The sequence below is a fragment of the Echinops telfairi genome, unplaced genomic scaffold (genome assembly GCF_000313985.2).
Source record: "Echinops telfairi isolate 266 unplaced genomic scaffold, ASM31398v2 ScPeMD7_7457;HRSCAF=8495, whole genome shotgun sequence".
Taxonomy (NCBI): domain Eukaryota; kingdom Metazoa; phylum Chordata; class Mammalia; order Afrosoricida; family Tenrecidae; genus Echinops; species Echinops telfairi.
This window is the reverse complement of record NW_022111357.1, coordinates 15,989,868-16,007,903: the sequence shown is the minus strand read 5'-3', so window position 1 is coordinate 16,007,903 and position 18,036 is coordinate 15,989,868. Positions and strand designations below refer to the sequence as shown.

The 18,036-nt window shown below is 35.3% G+C and overlaps 1 protein-coding gene and 1 non-coding gene across 2 annotated transcripts in view; both read left to right on the top strand.

Annotated features, from left to right (window-relative positions):
• The window catches only part of EPB41 (erythrocyte membrane protein band 4.1), a 218,450-nt gene that overhangs the window by 72,331 nt on the left and 128,083 nt on the right, over positions 1-18,036 (top strand). The window lies entirely within an intron of this gene.
• Positions 7,952-8,115, top strand: LOC115872774. The gene has a single exon (XR_004048022.1). It is a non-coding gene; the product is annotated as a U1 spliceosomal RNA (small nuclear RNA).

The window sequence follows — 18,036 nt, the reverse complement described above, 5'->3', positions numbered from 1 at the left end:
ACATTATGCATGAAGTTTTCTTACCTACTTATTACATTATGATAAATTCCTTGAGGGTAGAGATTATATCTTGCTTATGTTCGAATCCTCTACAGTGCTTATAACATTGAGTTGGATGATACACTTGATTTAGCTATACATTTCTTATTATTGTCAAAGGAAAAATTATATCTAAAGGGTGTAGAAAAATAATGGAATTCTTTTTATCCCTCTCTGTAAAACATACTATCATGCTTCTAGGCATGGTGAAATTTTGTGTCCTGTTCTATTTTCTAGCTGTATTTTGTTGTTGGAATTTAGGCTTGATAGATAATTCTACACCTTTAAAAATAAACTTCATAATTTCTGTTTCACCTATTTCCTGTCAGAATGTGCTTGTTAGGCATTTCTAAAACAAGAATTAAGTCATCTCTCCTATTTATGCAAATGTATTTAAGGATGTTAGTGCAAAAAATCATGCCTGGACAAAATAATAATTTGGGTTGAATTGATAAGATGATAAATGGTTATATCTAGCCAAGTAAAATGAAACTTCATCATGTCTAAGATAAATTACAGAACTCAGTAAACTTTTAAAATTTACTTATTTCTCTATTTTTTACAGTTTCATTGACATGTAATTCATGTAGCATACAAATCAATGATTTAAATATTAGAGTTGTGCAGTCATTACTACAATCAATTTTAGAAACACTGCTTTATTCTTGTACTTACTGTTATTAGCTCCCTAGTCCCCCCAACTTCCCCTGTTATAGCCCTAAGAAACTCTCAATCTAGTTACTGTTTCTAGATAGGAACTCGGAGGTGTAGGGTTGTGCGTTGGGCTTTGTTACTTTAAAACAATCATTTTTTAATGTAAGTTAGGTGAAGGCTTACAGAGCAGATTACCAGTTTTGTATTCTAAATTATTCTTATGTTTTAGAACTATAAAATTTCTATGGAAATAATTTTTATAGTTCCTATCGTTTTATGATGTAGAATCTAGGCTTTTGTCTTTGGGTCATGTTGTTTTTGTTAGATTCCATTCAGTTGGTTCTGTCTCGTAGCAACCCTGTGTATAGCAGAATGAAACACTACCCCAGTCCTGCACTATCTTCACAATTGTTCTTATGGTTGAGCCTATCAGTTCAGCCACTGTGTCCATCCAGCTTATTGAGGGTCTTCTTTTTTGCTGCTGCTGATTTTACCAAGCACGATGTCCTTCTCCAGACACTGATCTCTCCTGATAATATGTCCAAAATACGTGAGATAAAGTCTTGCCTTATTTACTTCCAAGAAGCACTCTGCTATTCTTCTTCTTCTTCCAAGAAATAGTTGTTCTTTTGGCAATCCATGGTACTTTCAATATTCTTTGCTAGCGCTATAAATCACATGATCAGTTCTTCTTTGGTCTTTTTTTACATGCGTATGAGGTGACTGAAAATACCATGGCTTGGGGCAGGTGCACCGTAGTCCTCACAGTGACATCCTTGCTTTTCCAGGACTTGTGCAGCATTGTTACCCAATGCAGTGCATCCTTTGATCTTTTGACTACTGCTTCCATGAGCACTGATTGTGGGTCTGTGCAAGATCAAACCCTTGACAGCATCAATCTTTTCTCCATTTATCATGGTGTTACCTACTGGTCCCGTTGTCTTTACTTTGAATTATAATTTATACTGACGACTGCAATCCTTGATCTTCATCAGCAAGTGCTTCAAGTCATTCTCACTTTCAGCAAGCAGGGTTGTATCATCTGCACATCACAAATTGTTAATAAACCTTGCTTCAATCTTGATGCTATATTCTTCTTCATATAATCCAGCTTCTCCAATTATTTGCTCGGCATACAGATTGGAATTTATGGTGATAGGCTGCAACCCTGGCACACATCTTTTTTGACTTTAAACCATCCAGTATTCCTTTGTTCTGTTTGCATACTTGCCTATTAATCCATACACAGATTCCACATGAGAATAATGAAGTGTCCTGGAATTCTCATTCTTCTGAAGGCTATCCCTAGTTTATTATGGTCCACACAGTTGAATGCCTTTGCATAGTCTAGCCAATAAAACACAAGTAAACATCTATCTGGTATTCTCTGCTTTCAGCCAAGATCCATCTGGCATCAGTAACAATATCCTTTGTTTTATGTCCTTTTCTGAATCCAGCTTGAACCTGTGGCAGCTAGCTCCTTGTCTGCACTGCTGCATTATCTGGAAATTTTTACTTGTATGTGATATTAATGATACTCTTCTATAATTTGTGCATTCTGTTGTGTCACTTTTCTTTGTACCTGTACAAAGAAGGATCTCTCCCAGTCTTGGCCAAGTAACTGTCTTCCAGATTTCATCACATAGATGAGTAAATGTTTCCAGTGCTTCATCAGCTCGATAAAACATTTCTGTTGGTATTCCATCAATTCCTGGAGTCTTGTTTTTGGCTAATGCTTTTCATTGTAGCTTGACTTCTTCCTTTAGTGCCTTTCGTTCTAGCTTATATGCTACCTCTTGAAATTGTTGAGTGTTGATTAGTTCTTTTTGTCTGGGACTTATTCTAGTTAAGTAGACAATGACTTTTATATTAGAAGCATCTTGGAGCATCTTTGATAAGAACTTGAGATCACTGTAATGAAGAAGAGAACTCATCTTTCTCAAATCCACCTTGTTCACTAATACCCACAGCTCCAGTGGAACTGTGATGTATTCCATAAGGAAGAGGCTTTATTCCTATACCCTTGCATGACTTCAGGTAAATTGCTTTCCTTATCTTCTCTGAACCTTCATGACTCTATATAGAATATTGTTGTTAGGTACCATCATGTCAGTTCCAACTCATAGTGACCCTGTGTGCCACAGAAAAAAACCCTGCCCAGTCCTGTGCCATCCTCATAATTGTTCTTATATTTGATACCATTGTTGTAGTCACAGTGTCAATCCATCTTCTTGGGGGCCTTCCTCTTTTTCGCTGCACCTCTACTTTACCAAGCATCCGTATTAAATAGATGATATTTAAAGTCTTTTTTAGATCTAGATTTTCATGGTTCTAATGGCAACACTAAACTAACTAGAATGAAGGGATAGAGCCATTTGACATTGGATAGATGTCAGAAAACCAAACTATATTCATATACTAAATTGTAAGCCTTTTAAAGGCAGGAGTTATGTCTTACTCATTTTTATCCCTCCTGAAGTATCTAGAAAGTGTTTTTATTTATTCACAAATACTTGAATGTCAAGAATTGAGATAAATGTGAGATATAATACTTAGGGGGAAGATATAGGGACTGCCTTTATAGAAGATTTTAAATTCACAATTGCAAATCAGTCCATTGTAATAAATAGGAAAATAATATCTTTATACGTATATAGGAGAGGAAACCAAAACCTTGGAAAGTCGGAAAGCTTATTCTTGCTTTTCTATTTAGAAAGCTATATCGTGATTCCTGTCAGTCTTTCCGGTAGAACATGAGCCTCACTTCTTTTGATGTATTATCTGAGGTCATGGGCTTTAGACTGTTCATCATCTTTTACTAATGCCCTGCTTAAAATGCAGTGCGCAGAATTTAGCAATATTCAGTGGTTAACTGTAATGAATGAGATGGTCCAGTTATTTTTCATGATCTTGATACTATACTTTTTTTTCAAGATATGTAAATCTTTTTAGAAACCACCTTATGTTTTTTGGCACATGTAAAATACTTGTACATAATGTTATCAAGTTATGTCTTTCTCATAATGCTAGCCATGCAATTCTTTAAAAATATATAAAGGACTTAAGAAATAGAACATGATTATTATTTTTTACATTGTAAAAGTTTATTTTACAAATCTTATTTAATGTTAATCAATTTTATTTAAGGAATTTTACATATCTTTCATTTGGCATCCATCAGTTACTGTTCAGTTCCTCCAAGTCTTATAAAAGTTCATCTTCAAGATAGCCCTTTTTGAAGGAAGCCATGCTAAAATCCTCTGCCATTGTGAAGATACTGTCCAGGTGGCAGTAATCTCATATCTGTCATAATTCTTCCAGTTATGCCACTTTAACCTCAAATTACAGATAAACGTCAAACATTTCATGCCTGAAAATTGAGTTTTTCACTTCAGGGCCCTAGAAGTAAAGAGTGCATTTATATTTTGGGGGGCGGGGGATAGTATTAGTGCTAAATATTTCTATGTTGTGAATTTTTAATTGTGTTGCTTGAGCAAAAAGTGTTACAGGTCTCAATGTCACTACTGAAATTAACCTACAGTGATGGAAGTAAAACGTCTGTTTTAAAAAAAAATACTTTTATTGGGGGCTCTTACATCTCTTATCACAATCCATGCCTTCATCCAGTGTGTCAAGCACATTTGCACATATGCCGCCATCATCATTTTTAAAGCATTCTCTTCCCACTTAAGCCCCTGATATCAGCTTCCCATTTCTAACCCCCTTCCTCCCCTGCCCAACCTCCCTCAATAGCCCTTGATAAGTTATAGATTATTATTTCCATATTTCACATCGTCCTCCGTCCCCCCTCACCCACTTTTCAAAGCTGTCTTTTTTTAAGCCACAATTACCATATCTGGATACCGTGATCAGCTGTGCCCGTTTTCATACAGAATGAGGCTAGAAATTGAACATTATTTGTTATAGTTCACAGAGGTACTCTAATACCTTTACCCAACCCCATTTCTATCCCTCTCCTCTAGAGATAACCTTTATTCTAAATTTTGTGATTATGCATTTCTTTGTTTATGCTATTTATATATCAATAAGCAACATATTTTTCAATTTTGTATAAATAGTATTACATGAAATAATCTTCAACCTGCTTTTTTTCATTGACTAATGAAATCCATCTATATTATGTGTAATTCTAGTTCATTTTCACTACTGGAGATGATCTATTTATGATGATAGACATGTATTTCTACTTTTCAGTTTTTTATAATTACTTTTCAAACCTCAATACAGAAACCTTATATTTCTCTTATCTATTTTTCCTTTTTGGAAAGAAATATTTTGTTGGGTTTTTGGTGAAAGTTCATGGCAATTTAGGTTCCCATTTAACAATTTCTATATACATGGTTCAAGGAGTGGTCTATGCAATGGCATGATCAGCTGTAGAATCCATAAGCTGTTCTGGGAAGAAAAATGAAACTGCCTGCTCCCGGAAAGACTTAAAATTTTCAGAAATCCAAAGGGGACAGTTTTATTTTGCCCTATAAGGTTGCTTTAACCTTGGCAGCATAGGGGTTAAATGTTGGGCTGCTGCCTGCATGATCAGCAGTTCAAAACCACCAGTCAGCTCCACAAGAGAAAGACGAGGCTACCTACTCCCTTAAAAAGTTACAGCCTCGGGCACTCACAGGGACAGTTCTACTCTGAACTATAGGGTCACTATGAGTCGAACTCGGGTCGATGCCAGTGAACTTGGCTTTGATTTATAGGATATTTGAGTTGATTTGATACAGTGAGTTTTGTTTATTTTGATATATGCATATTGTTCAATGACATTGGTTATATTTTCCACGTTGCATCAATATTATTCTTATTTTTGTCTTAGTTTTGCTTCCATTAATCCAGCTTCCCAGCTTCTCTTGCCATCTCACCTGTGCTTAATGGTAAATGCTGACCATTTGGTCTCTTATAGATATATATTTATTATATTATTAAATATATTACAGATATATATGTATATATTTTTAAAGCACAAATGGTTAAAAAAAAAAACTCGCTGCTATTGAGTCCATTCTGACTCATAGTGACCCTGTCGTACAGGGTAAAACTGCCCTGTGGATTTCTGTAGACAAGTCTTCACAGGAATAGAAAGCCTTGTCTTTCTCCTGCAGAATGGCTGGTGATTTCCAATTGTGTCAACCTGTTACTTAGCTGAAAGTTGACCTCTGGGAGTAATTCCAATTCCAAGTTTAAAGGGTATGTCAGGGCGATAGTCTTAGAGGTTCTTCTAGTCTCTACCTAAAATATTTTCTTTTTAATTAAAAAAGTAAGAATTAGGTGCTTATATTTCTTTTAAATTTCACCTTCTTGGCTTTGGCCCATATGTCTAACTTGAGATATTTTTGAACTATGATTTAATCATATTAGCTGCAAATCAGGTAGGCACCCACTGTATATAGAATTAAATGATTTGCAATAAATTATGAAAATTACTTTTGAAGTTTGAAATACCATTTTTCTGGGACTGGAGAACTAAGCACATCTTAAGGTCTAAGGATATATATATATATATAAATCATTTTATCGGGGGCTCATACAACTCTTATCACAGTCCATACATACATCAATTGTATGAAGTTCGTTTGTACATTCGTTACCCTTTTCATTCTCAAAACATTTGCTCTCCACGTAAGCCTCTGGCATCAGCTCCTCATTTTTTCCCCCTCCCTGAGGATTCTTATATTATAGCTTGAACAATTTCTGGTTTGTCAAAAAACTCCGAACTTCCTGAGTCAATTCCATTGGTGGCTGGTTTGACGCGTTAATATTGATCTAGTTTTCTCCAAAGCAATACTCGGAGTCTAAGTTGTCTTCCTTGCAGTCTCTTTCTCTTTTATCAAGTTTTACTTTTTCATTTTTTAACTCCATGTTTTACTGGGTCTTAGCCTTCTGGACACTATTTTTCTAGGTATTTCTTTGCAATGATGTTTTTTTAAGGCATCATTCTTGTACATATGTCCCCAGGGTTTCCCTGCTGTTTATGATGGTAACTTTAATAATTTTCTGATGTTTTTCTAAAAGTCCCCGGTTGTATGTAGAAAATTTTTCTACTGTATCCTCATAGTCTAGAAAAGATCTGACGACTTAATTGTACTTGTTAGGTGCTCTCCAGTCAGTTCCAACTCAAAGTGATAATATGTACAACAGAATGAAACATCCCCTGTCCTGCACCATCTCCACAGCCCATGGTTGCAACCACTGTATCAACCCATCTTTTCTAGGGTCTTCCTATTTTTCACTTCCCTTTTACTTTACCAAGCATGATGTCCTGTTTCAGGGACTGGTCTTGCCTTATATGCTAACTATGTGAGACATGTCTTACCATCCATCCTTGCTTTTAAGGAACATTTTGGCTCTACTTCCAAAACAGATTTGTTTGTTCTTTTGGCAGTCCATAGTATTTTCAGTATTCTTTGCCAGCACCACAATCCAAATGCACTGATATATGTATATATATTAGCACTTAATATATATATATGTAAATGTAGTGAATGAATTTCATTTTCTAGAATGCCTGTCCTTATGAGTACTGCATTCTTGTTGAATCCTTGGCAGTGAAATCATGTCTTACTTTTCTTTAAATGTTTTAAAATGTGTTTATATATCAACCTCTCAGTTATTGACATGTTTGTTTCTTTTTATTTTTTAAGATAGTTTTATCTGGTGCTCTTACAACTCATTACAATCCATACATCAATTGTATCAGGCATATTTGTGCATATGTTACCATCATTCTGTCCTAGACAATTACTTTCTATTGAGCCCAGCTCCTCTTTTTTTTCTGCCACCCTCGTGATTCCTTGATAGATTATAAATTGTTATTATTTTCATATCTCATACCAAGCTCTGTCTGCCTTCCCCCATGGTTTCTGTGACATGGTTAGTTTCAAAGACAAGGTTGTCATGGAAAAACAGAGGATGACCATATCACAACACAAAATGGAGGATGACTAAATCATCATATAACTGTCAAATCACATCATTACATAACTGTGAAGCCACTGAGAATTATGGCCCAGTCAAATTGACACATAACTATAACCATCACAGCTATCGTCACTCTTGTCTTGCACTTTGGCATTCATTACTGCCAGATGCATGTCATTAGTATACAAACTACTTAGATTTTTCACTATTGTTATACATTGGGAAATGGCTAACTAGGTAGTTGATCAGTGAGGAGTATGTGTAATAAATTTATTTAACTATGACCTACTTCTTTTCTCAGTATAAGAACTGTAGAATATTTACCTGGCAGGGGAGATACCATGATCATGAAGGTGGTTTTCCCAGGGCGAGGCTTATCCATTGCACTCTGGATGTCCTGACCCCTGTGATTTCCCCAAATGTGGGAAACTGAACTGCATAATTTGTGGTAGTGAGGGACTGCGTTCGCACTCTCCCCTGAAAAAAACAAAAAACACCTTTATGGAATTGTCATTTTCTGCTAAGGTTCTTATCACATTCGTGCCATCAACAAGTTCTTTATTGCTCAGAATTAAGTTTTAATAGTATAGCCCTTCCCTTCTAGAGATAAAATTGTCAGCAAGTTTAATCAATGGTTTTTGTTGAATGCTTTTTAGCAGATAGTAGCCTTGGTGGCTCAGTGATTAAAGCCCTCAGTCAATAACCAAAAGGTCAGTGGTCTGAATCTACAAGGTGCTCTGTGGGAGAAAAATATGGCAGTCTACTTTTGTAAAGATTTATAGCCATCAAGAACCTGTAGGGCTGTTCTACTTGGTTCTTTAGGGGTGCCATGAGTCAGAATCAATTCGAGAACAATGGTTTTTGAACCATCTTACAAGTTATTGAAATATTCTACCATTACTAAATCTTGCCTCTATGTTAATGTTAAAACTGTGTAAGAAAGCAGTATGTCTTCTCTCTGACTGAGTAGTTTGTAGTATGCTTTTCCCATCTAACAGTGGTGGGAGACAACCACTATTTTTCCAGCCCCCAGATATCTACTAAAGCAAGTCATTTTCTAGTGCAAATTTCAAATTCATATTTGAACTCTAAATGGATGACATTTGATATTCACTTACTTTAATGTAGTTTTCTGGTTAAAATAAATTTTACCAAATTTACCAATATAATAAATATTAAGGAATTTCTAGAATTTAGAAATTGTTTAATAAATTTTGTTAGGTTGCATTAACTCTAGGATACTAAGATAAAAATAAGAAAGTAGGAAAATTCCCATAATTCTAGCTGTATAGGTAAGATTTCTTTCAGATTTTGTTTTACCTTAAGATTACTTATGCTTTAAGCATTTTCTGTGTGGACTTTCTCCCTTACTGACCCAATTTCAGGCAAACTTATAGTTTGCTGTATGTTTACCAAAGGAGTTTATATGAATGCAACACTTTATATAAATAACAGCATTAATGATTTTTTATTTCTTGTAAAGAAACAGAATGGTAGTTATTTCAATGGAAGGTCACTTTTCTAACAGTCTCACTAGTCACAATATAATGTGATCTTCAGAGTAGGTCTATTTGGGTATTTAAAGGATGAAAAATTATAAATTCATGGCTTGAAGAATTCATAAAATCAATATTTTGAAGTAATTCCAGTTACTGTAGACACAGTGTTCGCATAGTTGGCTATTTGGTTTCCTAGTCAATAGTAGATTAGCAAATAGCAGATTAGAAGAGGAGATGTTGGGGTTTACTTGTTGGCAGGCCACTATAACACATCAATAAGAAATTCTGCAAGCAAGGAAATAAGAAAACCCTTAAAGGTAGGGAGAGAAAAGCAAAAGAGCACAATGGTCAAGAATCCTTGTGGCAGAGCCAACCTCTGATGTCCTAGAGACCTCAGAAACCCTGAGGGCATCAGCATTGCATAATAGTTTATGTTCTTAATTATGAATAAATCAATAACGTTTTCATTGTAGCCTATAGATTTGCTAGGAAGGAAAGAAGCATAAATGATTCATTTTAGAAAGATTTTTCACCCAACATGGTGGAAATCACACATTTTGACACTTAAAGGAAGTAGAACTCAGTTCTGTGGAAATGCATTTTTTGGTTTTGTATCTTCCTCAATGATGGCTACTAGGGTACTGTGGAAAGCCCGAGCATCTAGGGCCTAGACAGTGTGCTTTTCAAATATATTTAGTATATTTAGTTATCTTCTAAGTACAGACTTTAATTTCATGAAGGACATGAGTAAAAGTTTGTTTCCTTGACATTGTACTTGAATAAGTTGATTCAGTGTTTTAGTCAGCATAGAAATGACTTAAATTAAAAAGAGTTATTTTGATATGATGTTCATGGTGAGTGACATTTGTGAGCCACTCAGTATGATAACTATTCTTTAGAAAAATTCTATGTAAAAAGTAGTTTAAGGTCCAAATAATTTCAGGAAGACTCACAAAGATATTCTTATGTATACTTTCTAACTATATACTGAACGTTTTAACTTTATACTGAAAACCTAATTAGTGGTTATCCTCATCTTCTGGAAGTATTCAATATTGTACTTGAAAGGATTTATAAAGGAAAAACACTGATATTGGTTTGCTAATGCTGCTATAACACAAAATACAAAAAACAACAACCACAAAATACTATAAATGGACCTTAAAGAAATTAATTTTCTCATAGTTCTAGAAGCTGAATGTCAAAACCATGGTCTTATTCCGTTCTGCCTGTGAGCCTTTTGTTTTTTGATGCCTGTTGGCAATATTTGAAATTCCTTCGCTTTTAGAGAGCCCTCACATAGCATTTGCCATCTATTTTGGACTTTTTATAAAACATTATTCAGAAGTGATTCGGTTTAGGACCTGTTTTACTCAGGTAGGAGCTCATTAGCATAATAAAAGAAACCCTCTATTTCTAAAAGGGTCATGTTTACCAATAAATAGATTAAGACTTCAATATAACACAATTCAGTTCATAACAAATCCTTTACTATGGTTTGGGAGGTGTGTCTTAGAGAACAAAACTAGTGAAGCTTATATATGTGTATATATTTATAGAGAGAAGTTTAAAACAAAGAAATGGCTCACTCAGTTATCTCACTGCCATGTAATCAATGCTGACTCATAGTGACCTCCTGTAGTTTTAGTGTTCCTCCTGAAGAGCAGCGGTGGTTTTGAACTGCTGACCATGTAGATTGCAGGCCAATGTGTAACTACTATACCACTATACCACCAGGGCTCCATAGTCATAACAGTTATAGAGGCAGGCAAATTACAAGTCTGTAGGTCAGATGCTGGAGGTTTCTCTTGATTTGTACATGCAGGAACTGATGATTCTAAGATTGGCAGGTTAGACAGAAGGCTTGTCTACAGAGGCTACAGTAATCCAAGGTAGGCAGACTGCTAATGACTTCCAGGATATGGCAGGCCTCTGACTCAAGTACAAAGAACTGGAAATTGGAGTATGAGCTAAATGCAAGATCTAGACCTGCAAAAGCAAGCAAAGCAAGCGTTTCCACAGCATACATACATATTGGAAGCAGGTCACAAGGAAACTCCCTTTCACTTGATTGGATCGGGGCTTTGCTCTGGGTAAAAGTGTTGCATCCCACCACGTACTTCCCACAACTGATTGACTGCTCGTAGCAGATGCTTCTATGATGGAGATTACATCATGCCATCACATTGTGGGGTGTTGCTATATTTTTACTGCCAAGCCACTGAAAATCCTGGTTCAACCAAGTTGACACAAAGCTTTAACTATCACAGGGGGATTGATTTTTTAAATTGGGAAACAACTATTATTTAGCATGTTTATGAAATTTCAACACTTGAACATTTTTTATCTGTCTGGAAGAATGCTACTAGATTATACCGTTAGATTAGAGAAAATGAAGGGTCTTTTTCTTCTTAGCTTCTTACTCTTCTGACCCAACTGGTAATTCTCACTTTATAATCCAAATGCCTATTCCAATGACCTTTTCTTTTTATTACTGTCTTCCTTACTATTTGTAGAGTATTTGGTCATTCCACTTATGAGTAAATAGTTCCAGTGATAAGTACTCCATTATTAAGGCAGCACATTGAATTATTGGATATCTCTAATTATTAGGAAGTTCTTCCTTTCCCTTTATTTAGAACATGTGTTTATAATTTCCCTGGACTATCTGAGTTTGGCCTTTCGGAATAGCATAGAATTTAGTTACTCTTAAAATATAGAGGATAATAATCCCATCTCTGCTTGTTTCTTTTTCTAAACATGTTGATTGCTGTCAGATTGATTCCAACTCATGGTGATCCCCATTATCTTTCAATTGTTTTTCTTGTGACTGGTTTCAAATTTCATCATTATCTTCACTTTGTTACTTTTATATGTCAGCTCTTAGGTCATGGAGTAGACCATGGAATGGGCCTTCAGGCTTAGACTTGAAACTGCATGGGTTAATGAGAAACATGCTAGTGAAAATAAGCTGGCAGTAGTCCTTAAACCTTGGTTGTAAGGCTTTTCAAGTTTCTGTGCCCATTATTGGTTTCAGCTTCCGTAGGGATTCTCATTGTGAATATTCACTGATAACCTGAAGTAGCCAACACCATTGGCTAAATCTGCCTCTTTATCCACCTTCCTGTTTAAAAACTTTCAATGGGTCTCCACTGCCTTTGGGATAAAGTCTAACCTATTTAGCATGATATTCAAGTCTCTTCATAATTGGTCTTTGCCATTCTCTCCTTACTCTTATGATTGCCAGTTCTCCTGCCTGGAATTCCATTTGCTCTTTGATCCTCAAGCTGCTTTCTACTCATTTTTCAACATACAACATAAAAATGACCTTTTTACTTGTACTCCAATGTTTGTTGCAGGACTTTTCACAATAGCCAATAGGTATAAATAACACTAAAGTGTCTATCCACAGATGAATGGATAAATAAAACATTGTACATACATACATATTATTCAATCATAAAGAGAAAAGAAGTTCTTATACAAGGGTGAACCCTGAGAGCATTATGCTAAGTGAAATAAAACAGATAAAAATATTTTATGATTCCATTTACATGATATATCTAGAATAGGCGAATACATAGAGAGAAGGTTTATTAGTAGTTACCAGGGGCTAATGGAAAGGAGAGAGGGGGCACTATTGCTTAAGAGGTACCGAGGTTCTCTGAGATGATGAAAACCTTTCAGAAATAGTAGTGATGGTTACACAACATAGTGAATGTAATTAGTGACACTGAATTGTACAATGAAACTAGTTTAAATGGCAACTGAAATTATCTTACTACAATAAAATCAAGAAACAAAAAACCCTAAACACCTTTTCCACAGGAGCTTTGCTGATCATTTTAGTTGAAAGTTCACACTTTGTAGTTATGTAATGCTCAGTATCATTTATGAGGTACTGTTATGTGGTCCCTCATGTTTCAGTTTTTTGTATATGTCTTATTTCCTAAATAACTGTGGATTTATTCCCCTTTGATTCTTTTAAGGGAACCGAGCCAAAATCTTACATATGTTATATATGACCACCCAGTAAACATTGATAAAATATTCATTGAGATAATTTGAAGAGCATTACCAATAATTATATGAATTTTATCCCTAAATGGATATCATAAGATCAATTTTATTAGTTATTTTAACAAAGTTTCCACCAACGAAGTTTTAATGAAGCACTGCTTGTACTAACTTTAGAAGGCAATATGAAATGAATATTGCCCAGTCTTTGCAGTCTGTTGAGGATTACATTCTTAAAGGTCTCATTTGCCTTAGGCCAACAGATGTACATTATTAAAACAAGTGTCTCTTTGATACCAGATGGAATACGGTTCCCCCAGTTTGAAGGGTTAGTATGGAGATGGAATAGGAGCTTTATCACTTTGCCTTCAGCACTGTGCTGATTTTGTTCTTTTTCAATCAAAAGGCCTCTTTCTGACTTTAAGTAAACAGATACCTCCTTTTGGATTTTGTGTCCAGAATGAAATTAGTATTGTTGACACTGGAAGGGCCTGTTTGTAAAACATTTATCCTGTTTTTGCTGCTTGACTTTTCTCGGTATCGTTTCCTTTGGTTACCCATCCTATTATCTGTAATGAGAAGAACTTGGCTACATGCATAACAGATTTGTCAGGGCAGGTTTTAGTAAAAGCCCTATTTGAATTTTTCTTTTTGCTATTTAATTTGTTTTTGTTTCATTCTGCACACTCAGTTAACTTGAGATGGCTATCTGTCTTACCTGTTTTGTTTTATATCCTTTTTTTTGGAGGGGGGGATTTGAAGTGAGGGTAGAGGGTGTAGATTTTTGTGGCTTTTGTGAACAAACAGCATTGCTACCCATGTGTGAATGGCTGGCAAGAACATTGCATGAAAACTGCCCTGAGGCACTCGTTTTATGTTTTTCCTTGCATAGACTGTGTTACAGCATCTTTGTTGAAAGCAGCATTGTCTGACTTTTTGATTGCTTTCTTGCAATTAATATATGATACTGTCTGAAATTGATTTCAGTATTTTTCCAATAGAATTCTCTTGTTCTTTTGCTTGTGTACCTTCTTCCAACTTTCTAGAAACCATTCCTTTCTATTATCCTCATCTGTTCTTTACCTTTGTTCAGTGTATTTTCCAGATATGTCCACTCAGGTGGCAAAATGCATTGGTTCTGCATGATAGATTAATTGTTCTCTAATTATTTGGTCATATGTCTTGATCTTTTCTTCCTAAATCATATAAATAGAGGCCTGCAGAATGTGGACAAGTATCACAGCTGCCTGAGAAACTTGGAAATTGGCACAGCATGAAATTAAAAAAATTTCAAGGTCTGATTAAGCATCAAAGAGAGTTCTAAAACCTGGTAATGGCTTAGCTTCCATGTTCAATATGTTGCATTCTTTGCTCATTCGTTAATTCAGCAAACTTTTGTCAAGCATTTACTGTGTCAATCATTTTTCATTGTCTGTATTTCATTTACTGAAAGCAGTGCTTGCCATCTTTGTTTCTTAGACATTTTGAGGTGTGTTCCCAAAGTGATTGTAGAAGTGTTTTTCAATGCTGTGCTATTCAAAGTGTGGTCAGTGGGCCAGCAGCACTGGCAACATCTGGGAGCTTATTAGAAATGCAGAATCTTAGGCCCCATTCCAGTCCTCCTAAATTAGTCTGCATTTTAACAAGGTTGTTAGATAAATTAAAGTTTAACAAGCACACATATAGCACTCAATTGTTGCCATCTTTTTTTTGTTAAACAACCAATTTTTAATCATTTAGTTGCTTTCTTAGAGATGTGATATCTTTTCATGTGAATGTAATTTTAGTAATATCTTTAGAAGATATTTTCTATTTTTAAAACTATAAGAAAAAAGGGTAAAATACAAGAATAAATGCTCTTTATTTTGGAAAGATATAATTAAAAGCCTATTGGAAGTAGAGTTTAAGTAATTTTCATATCTTCTGAAACTTTTATAAGAGGTTGTAATTTCTTGTAGATCTTTATGAGTGATCTTGGAGTAAAGTCTGTTGTGTAGAAAAAAACTCAACATAGAAATGCTATTCTGATGATCCCTTCAGGACCAGTGGTGTGAGTGGCGATACTGGGAGGGTGGGTTGGAAATGGGGAACCAATTACAAGGATCTACATGTGACCTCCTCCCTGGGGGACGGACAGCAGAAAAGTGGGTGAAGGGAGACGTCGGACAGGGCAAGATATGACAAAATAATAATTTATAAATTATCAAGGGTTCATGACAGAGGGGGGAGCAGGGAGGGAGGGGTAAAAATGAGGAGCTGATGCCAGGGGCTTAGGTGGAGAGCAAATATTTTGAGAATGATGAGGGCAATGAATGTACAAAAGTGCTTTACACAATTGATGTGTGTATTTTGGATTGTGATAAGAGTTGTATGAGCCCCCAATAAAACGATTAAGCTCCCCCTCCAAAATAAAAGAAATGCTTTCCATTTTCAGTCAGATGAATAATGAATCCATGTCTGGAATCCTTGGAAAATAGTTCTAAGTCATCAGCATGTTCTCAGTTCATCATCATCATCATTATTATTATTATTATTTTACAGAGGAAGTATGAAGTCAAATGCTGTTCTTGAATTATTATTATCTTAGAATAAAATGGTAGTTTGGAATTAAGATTTTCTGAGGGCAATATATGACAAAATAATAATTTATAAATTATCAAGGGCTCATGGGGGGGAGCAGGTAGGGAGGGGAAAAATGAGGACCTAATGCCGGTTGCTTAAGTGGAGAGGAAATGTTTTGAGAATGATCAGGGCAACGAATGTACAAATGTGCTTTACACAATTGATGTATGTATGGATTGTGATAAGAGTTGTATGAGCCCCTAATAAAATTATTAGAAAAAAAATATTTTCTGTCTGGGTCAAGTTTGATTAAGAATTCAAGAAAAAGAATCTTGGAAATTACTCCTAATGTAAAGAGGACGTGAAGAGAATTTTATTTCCTTTATTTAAGTATAAGTAATCCTTACTTAGGGATAACCTATTTAAAAATATATGTGGTAAAACAGACAGGCTAAAACAACAACAACAACAAAAACTCTAGACAGGCTTATTGAGTCAGATAGAGGTTGGTGGAACCTCGAAGACTATGGCCCTTAGATCTGGAACTGAACTCCCTTTTGTTAGAATAATCAACCATTAAAAGGGGCAGCATTTACTCAAGAACAAAGTTCAGAGGGTTTGGAAAGGCGGAAGCGAAATGGGGAAACAGGGAGGAAGTGGGACAAGTGATGGCACACTGAGGGATTGCAGTGTATGAATGAGTTGAAATAAAATGTGTATGAATTGTTGAATGTATAACTGATCTGTATACCTTCACCCAATTCATAATAAAATATTTAAAAATAATGTGTATATGGATTGACAAATGTTTTGTGTATTGTTTATAAACACTGGATTATAAATCTTATTTGTTCAGTAATTTTGATGACCTGGTAAGCAGGGCTAGAAAATGAACTCCTCTTAAACAAATATTTTTAATTTTTAAAATAATTTGAGGAGATTGGCAGCAAGAGCCCCTATAAAGGCTTGTTATTTATTTTTTTATTAAGTAAACCATTTATTTCAGTTCTACATGTTGGCAGTGTGACCTTGGTCAGGTTACGTTCAGAATCCCAATTTCCTCTATTATCTATAAGATTAGTTGACTTTTTTCCTGCCAGTTGCTTGAAAGGTTCATTTGAGATAGGTAACATTCCTGACATGGAGCTTGACACAGAAACTGCATAATGCCTGTTAGCTTTCTTTCCTTTACACCTCTTAATCCATTTGCCATTATTTTCTAGATAAAGCTTTTATTTTAAATGCGATTTCTCATGAAGTTGTCTTTCGTTATACTAATTAAAGTTGGATCAAGAATGTGAACTCCATGAAAACATAGACTGTTTTGTTTTGTTTTGTTTACTGATGTATCCCTAGCACTTACACAGATCTTTACTAGGTTCTTAATGAGTAATTTCCGTTGAATGACTTTCATGCATTTGAAGTAAAGATACTTGAATAAATTCCTTGGAAAGCCCCTTTGCAGTTACGTTTGTCAGATATCGCTGCCATTGAGTCGATTCTGACTCATAGTGACCCTTTAGGGTACAGGAGAGCTGTCCTTTTTAGATTTTCAAGACTTTAAATTTTTGTGGGTGTAGACAACCTCATCTTTATCTCATGGTGGGTTCAAGCTGCGGACTTGATGGCTTAGCAGCTCAGAACATAGCCCACTACACCACCAGAGCTTTACTGTCAGATATATGTCATTGAAATTAATTAATTCAACCAATTTTTGTGAATGCCTGTTATGTGCCAGATACTATTCTAGGCATTAGGTATACAGTGATTGAAAAAAGGCAGACAAGGTTCATGTCCTCGTGGAATTTACATCTTAGCTGTGGTAGGGCTGGGGGACAAACCAGTGAAGAAAGATAATGAATCAATAAGTAAGATGATTTCAGATAATGGTAAAATGCAGTAATGTTATGATAAGGACTACTACTTTAAAGAGAGTGTGGGTAGACCTCTCTAAGAAAGTGACATCTGGGCTGATGAGCAGGGAGTCCTTTCAGGTATAGTAGTGCATGCAAGTGTAATTTCATCAACAGTTAACCTCATTGCCTGGTGTCTCAAAAGTACCTTTGTATGCTGATTATTCTTTAGTAAATAAAGCGTGACATGCTCTGTTATTGTAAGTCTTGACTGATCATCCTGGGGTGTGGTTTTTTTCTGTTTGTCCTTTTCTTTCCTGTGTTTTTATTTTTAATTTCTATTATCTTTTTTTAATTTATTTTTTTTTAAATCATTGGGGGCTTGTACAACTCTTATCACAATCCACCCGTACATCCATTGTGTCAATCACATTTTTGCATTTGTTGCCATAATCATTACCAAAACATTT